This window comes from Zea mays, chromosome 3 (genome assembly GCF_902167145.1).
Source record: "Zea mays cultivar B73 chromosome 3, Zm-B73-REFERENCE-NAM-5.0, whole genome shotgun sequence".
In the NCBI taxonomy this organism is placed as follows: domain Eukaryota; kingdom Viridiplantae; phylum Streptophyta; class Magnoliopsida; order Poales; family Poaceae; genus Zea; species Zea mays.
The window spans coordinates 75531132-75537893 of record NC_050098.1 but is presented as its reverse complement, the minus strand read 5'-3'; positions in this window follow the sequence as shown (position 1 = coordinate 75537893).

Below are 6762 nucleotides of genomic sequence, written 5' to 3'. Positions count from 1 at the left end.
GCGGCCGTTGGAACGTCTTCTTCATCTACATCATCAAGATCAACAACTTGCTCTCTTGGAGAGCCATTAGTCTCATCAAATACAACGTCGCTAGAGACTTCAACCAAACCCGATGATTTGTTGAAGACCCTATACGCCTTTGTATTTGAGTCATAACCTAACAAAAACCCTTCTATGGCTTTGGGAGCAAATTTGGAATTCCTACCCTTCTTCTCTAGAATGTAGCATTTACTCCCAAAAACTCGAAAATACGTAATGTTGGGGACTTGTTCTCAAATGCTAAGAGTTAAGAACAAGGCAACATAGAAAATGTTAATCGTTAATATCCTTCGTCCTCCGAAGCATTGTTTCCCTTAGGATATAATGACTTGCGGACGAAGGTGATGAAGGTCATACCTTCATCAATTCATCAAACAACGACGAAGGATGAAATACAGAGAATGTAAAAGAAAACATGAACAACCATTTATTATTATTGAGCATAAACGAAAATATTATTGAACTACAAGTGTACCTTCAATCGGAAGGAAATGATAGTACAAGCGTGACGCACAAAGCGAATGCCCAGTCAGCGTGAACAGTACGGGGATACTGTTCACCTATTTATAGACACGGGACACAGCCCTTACAAAATTACATTCATGCCCTTTACATTTGATAATAACTCTATAGTAGTCTATTGAGGTCTGAATAGCCTTTTCATCTTTAAGTCGGTTCCACTCTTTGCTGTTACGCCCCAAGCTTTCCTGCTCGCACCTTCGGCTCTGTATCAACCTTCGTATTATTCTGGTCTACTGCAATGCCAACTTTAGTCCGAAGGTACCTGTTCACACATTGTACTACAGAAATGCTGTTAAATCCTGTTTTTGAGGACCTTCGGACGCCGAAGGTCCCCAACAGTAGCCCCTCGCAATTTTAATTTGTTTGAAATAATAAATTTAGATTGCGATATGGACGAAGGCTTTACGCCGAAGGTCCGAAAAAACACCTTCCCTTCGCTAGAATAGCAACATTCAATGACAAGTGGGGTCTTTCAGCTTTCAACACACCAAGCATATAAATACGGCCATACCGCAAACTCATTTTGCGCGCTTTCTGGCGAACCACTCCTGCTCACTCAATTTTTAGCTCTTGTGCACTGTGATTTGCTAAGCTTTTAGCTTTGAAGCTTCGGCTTTGAAAATAGTTTTTTAGCGTCTCCGAAGATGTCTGAAGATAAGAAGGCTATTGCTGAGATGAAGCTGAGCCTTGACGAAGAGAAAAACCTGGGGTTTCTTATAGCGATGTCAAAGACCAATACAGAAAAGATTACTAAGGAGATTCTGGAAGGTTTGTCCGAAGATACTGGTGACAGTGACAGCTATGATGCGGACAGTGGTGGCGAGGACTCCGAAGATCGTCCATGGCGACCAAGCCATTCAGTTTATGGTAAATCAACTATCAAAAAAAATCATCTTGTCAACATGAGAGGAAGGTATTTCCGGGATTTGTCCATTGTGAGGGCCGATGAAGGCGAAAAAACTTGCCCACACCCTGAAGAGAATGAAGTCGTAGTGTACCGAAGCTTTCTGAAAGCTGGACTGCGATTTCCTTTGAGCAGCTTCGTTGTGGAGGTACTGAAAATATTCGAAGTTTATCTCCACCAACTTACGCCCAAGGCAATTATAAAACTGAATGTCTTCGTGTGGGTCGTGAGAAGCCAAGGTCCGAAGCCTGACGCAAAAAGCTTCTGCAATATACATGAATTATTATATGAAACAAAACCTTGGGGTAAGGAACAGTATCACAACAATTTTGGCTGCTACAGTTTTGTTTCTCGGTCTGGGTCAAGCTGCCCCGTGCCGACCTTTCGGAAAAGATGGCCCGGAGACTGGATGACAGAATGGTTCTATGTGAAAAATGACCTGAGCGCGCGAGAAGATATCAAAGGCATAATTATGCGCCCTATTTGGCAAAGCTTCGGCCTTCGGAGGCCGAAGGTTGAAATGAATGAAGCTGCCGAAGAATGCCAGAGGGCCTTCGGCGCAGTGTGCTCTTTCATTGGAACAAGAGATTTAGTTCAAGAACATATTGCCTTCAGGGTATGGCCACTTGCGGAGAAATGGGAAATGCCTCAAGAAACAGTAAAAGAGGCCGACGAAGGTGGTCTTATCAGGTTGAAGTACACTTTTAAATTTGGAGATAAATTCGTCGAGCCAGATGACGACTGGTTAAAAAGTATTGAAAATTTAAGTGATGAACTGCTTGGGGCTTATTCGAAGGCCGAAGATACTGCAATGTCGGCAGCCTTCGGAGGCCGAAAGAAGAAGAGGCTGAATCGGGTATTCGATGCAATCGGGTTTGTCTACCCTGACTATTGCTATCCCATTCAAAGGCAGAAAAGAAAAAACACAACCTCTGCAAAAGAAGAAGCTACAATTGCTTTTGACGAGCCAGAACCAAAAAGAAAGAAAATAAAGGTTCTCACACATCGGCCGCGCTATATTGAACCAGCTTCGGTGCCTGAGTTTACTGGAGAAATTCCTTCGGCCACCGAAGCTGAAAAACCAACCGAGCCAACTTTGCTGCCAGAAGTCGCAGAAGCGGCCAAAGTGCCAACAGAGACAAAATTGGAGCAATCAAAGATTTTGATATCAGAAACGAAAGAGAAGGCCGAAGCGCCATCCACAGAAAAATGGAAGAGGTAAAGGAAGTAACTGGGAGTTCCAAAACATCAGAAGTTTTGAGTCCTGCAGCAAGCATTGGGAGGGCAAAAAATGAAAAAGTGCCAGCCGTAACTCCGAAAAGAAAGAGAATGGCGAATGTGCTAGATGTACTGGAAACGATTAAATCTTCAAGCACACCTCCGAAGAAGGCTGCTGCAACTCCCGAAACAACTGAAATTTCTGATTCTAAAGCTCCAAGTCAAGAGACTGAAACCGAAGCTGGGCCTTCAGAGCCCGCAAAGATAAAACCCTTGGAAAGTGAGGCAGAAAAAATATCAAAGCCAACATTTGCTGAAGAAACCGGTGTTATTGCCCCCGAAGCATCCTCCAAAATTCGTGACTATATTATTCGTCATGCTTCAGGGAAAAAACTATCAGAAAAAGAAGAACAAGAGGCCCAGCACTATGCCCAAAGACTGAAATATCCAAAGGGGGCATTAATATTCAATGGCAGTGGAGAAGAAGACTTCTTGTATTGTCTCCCCGACAGCAAGGAAATTTCTGTCTGTCGGGAGATGAGCAGGAGCTTCGGGTTTCCAACTTTAGAAGACGGTCTTTCGGTGCTGTCAAAGAATGATCTGGCTGACAGCCTAGCTTACAATAGCTTAAAGGTGCGAGAAATGAAATTCTTGTATTTTTTCAAAATTTTTCGTTTGTTTAAATCTAAGGATACAAACATACTCTTCTTTGCAGGGCCTGATACTCAGCAATGCCCTCAGGGCGCAGAAAGATGCTGAGGACGAAGGGTGTACTATAGCCCTGAGCAACCTTCGTTCTGAAGTAATTGAACTGAGGAACGAAGGTCTCGAAAAAGATAAAATATTATACTCATTGATAAATAAAATAAAGGAAGACGAAGCTGCTTTTAAAAGTCAAGCTGAAGTTCATAAACGCGAAATTGAAGACCTTCGGAAGCAACTGGCCAGAGCCAAGGAAGAGCGCATTCTTGAAGAAACAAAACGTGAACTTAGCGACCAATGGGCGGATCACCTAGAAGTGACTGTTGAAGAGCTTCGTTCGTCCAAAAAGCGATGCTACAACAAGTCTATAGATTGTGTTAAGAAATTAAAGGCTAGCTTCGCCAAGGTTGGCGCGTTCTCAAGTGAGGAAAACTTTTCGAGAGGCAATCCCGAAGGTGTTATTGAATGGATTGGCCACGAAGCTGAAGCTTTCGAAGAAATTTTAAGTAGCCGAGGGGATATATGTGCCTTCTCTGGCGCCAGAGGGATTGCCACCATCTTAGAGAAAAAGGGCTGTGAACATATAAGAATTTTGGCACAGTCCGAAGCTGCTTTGTCCTTTGAAGATACAAAAGATCCTTCGGCCGAAGCTAGCATAATTGGTGGAAAGTTTTTTACTGATATCTGGGATAATGGTGGCCGAGAGATGGCCGGAGAAATTATTCGAAGAAGTGAAAAGGGCATTCACGATGCTAGAGAAGTAGCTGAGGCTGCTAAAAAGAGCGCAGAGGCCGAAGGTCAATTAGGTATTAACTAGTAGTTTTTATCGTATTGTAATCTTAGGCTTTAAGATTTGTTTACGATTTGTAATAGCAATGTAGCCGTGTCCTGCTTCAGGTCCGACTAAAGCGCCTTCGGACCCCCAGCCGAAGGGGGACGACGAAATTAAAAAGATGGCCGAAGATATTATGGACGAAGTCGTCAATCGGCTCCTGAATGAGGCTGCAGAAGTCGTTTTGAGAGAGAATTAAACATTTTTGTAAAAAACTTCTGAAATGTAATATAGTGTAACATTTTGTAACCCCGAATGTAATATATCTATTATTGCTACTCAATTCTTTACGATGCATGAAACTTTACACACGTACCGTTTTTGAGTCTTTGGCGAAAAAACACCTTCCCTTCTTTTCATGCTTCGTGAAGAAGAATTACCATTTATCACAACAATATCCGAAGTATCCTGAAAGAGTGTTGAAGCTTCGTAGAAACATGCTTCAAGGCTATACTTGAGAGATCAATATTGTTTCTCCTTGTGACGACATGATTTGCCCCTTTTTCAAAGCGTTTTCCCGAAGATTGGTATCATACTTCTTTCTTATGCCACATGCAGTATGATGTATGATGCTTATGTTATGCAAAGATGATGTGATGATGTTATGCTATGTAAGGTGATGTTCCGAAGATACACACATATCTGCGCGATAAAACACATAAATCAGCGTTGACTTTTCGCTATAAGCTCTGCATTCCCTTAGGAACGTCTTTGGAGCTTCTTCGCCTTTTACTTAGGCGGAATCAGCGTTGACTTTTCGCTGTAAGCTCTGCATTCCCTTAGGAACGTCTTTGGAGCTTCTTCGCCTTTTACTTAGGCGGTATCAGCGTTGACTTTTCGCTGTAAGCTCTGCATTCCCTTAGGAACGTCTTTGGAGCTTCTTCGCCTTTTACTTAGGCGGTATCAGCGTTGACTTTTCGCTGTATGCTCTGCATTCCCTTTGGAACGACTTTGGAGCAGAAAACTTACACTGTGCTCCCTTCGGAACGACTTTTGTGACTTCGTCAAACTTACTCTGCGTTCCTTAGAACGACTTTTTGTTGCTTCGAAGAACTTTCGATAGTCCGAAGGTCCTTTTTATTATCACAAGCCTGTGAAGAAAACATATTTCTCTTGTAGGGATGAACGAAACTAATTACATGTAACCTAAACAATGTCCTTTATTACAGAAAACAAAACTGAATGAAAAGATTGCTTATTAAGGTAGGATATTTGTCAATAGATGTGCTTTGACTCTGGCACAGTGCTGTTGACCGTGCGAGCTTCGGACTGTTCTCTGAAGTCCCTTTGATGCGGAGCATATTGGCTCCCTTCTGGCTGCTGGCCTTGTTGCAACGGAGGTGGAGGCGGAGGCTGTTGCCAGGAAGCTTGAGGCTGACTCGCCGAAGCAACAGAGACTGCAGGATGGTTGCCCACATATTCTGGGATGTAGGGCGAATGATACGAAGCTGTATGCATGACCTGCTTCGGCTGGGCTTGCTGTGCTGCTGCTTCAGCTATTTCCTTTTGCTTCTGAATAGTAACATGGCACATCCTGGTAGTATGGCCTTTGTTCTCACCACAGAATAAGCAAAAGATTCTTCTCGGTTGATCGCCAAATCTTCCTCCGAAGCCCCTGGCGCCTCTGCCTCTTGGAGCTGGTGGTCGGAAGGAGTTTTGCTGTTGTCCAGAAGCCTGTGAGGAGCATTGTAGCCTTTGTTGTTGGCTTCCTCTGTCATCATTTTGTGTAGAATTGTGAATTGATCTCACATGCCTCGGGTAAAACCTCCCTCCGAAGCCCCTGGTCATTTCAGAAAACCTGAAAGCCTCCTCCCTTCTTTGACGAAAGTCATTGTCAGCTCGAATGTATTCGTCCATCTTCTGGAGCAGCTTTTCCAGTGTTTGTGGTGGCTTCCTGGCAAAATACTGTGCTGACGGCCCTGGCCGAAGCCCCTTGATCATAGCCTCAATGACAATCTCATTGGGCACTGTTGGCGCTTGTGCCCTCAATCGTAGAAACCTTCGGACATATGCCTGAAGGTACTCTTCATGGTCCTGGGTACATTGGAAGAGAGCCTGAGCAGTGACCGGCTTCGTCTGAAACCCTTGAAAGCTAGTTAACAACAAGTCCTTCAGCTTCTGCCATGAAGTGATCGTTCCTGGTCGAAGGGAGGAATACCGGGTTTGAGCAACACTTCTGACAGCCATAACAAAAGATTTGGCCATGACTGAAGCATTGCCACCGTACGAAGACACTGTTGCTTCGTAGCTCATCAAAAACTGCTTCGGGTCTGAGTGGCCATCAAATACAGGGAGCTGAGGCGGCTTGTAAGACGGAGGCCAAGGTGTAGCCTGCAGCTCAGCAGACAGGGGAGAAGCATCATCAAAAACAAAATTCCCATGATGGAAATTGTCATACTAGTCATCTTCGTTGGGAAAGCCCTCCTGATGAAGATCTTGATGTTGAGGCCTTCGGTGTTGTTCATCTTGAGCAAGATGACGAACTTCTTCAGAGGCTTCATCTATCTGCCTCTGCAGTTCAACTAGCCTGGCCATCTTCTCTTTC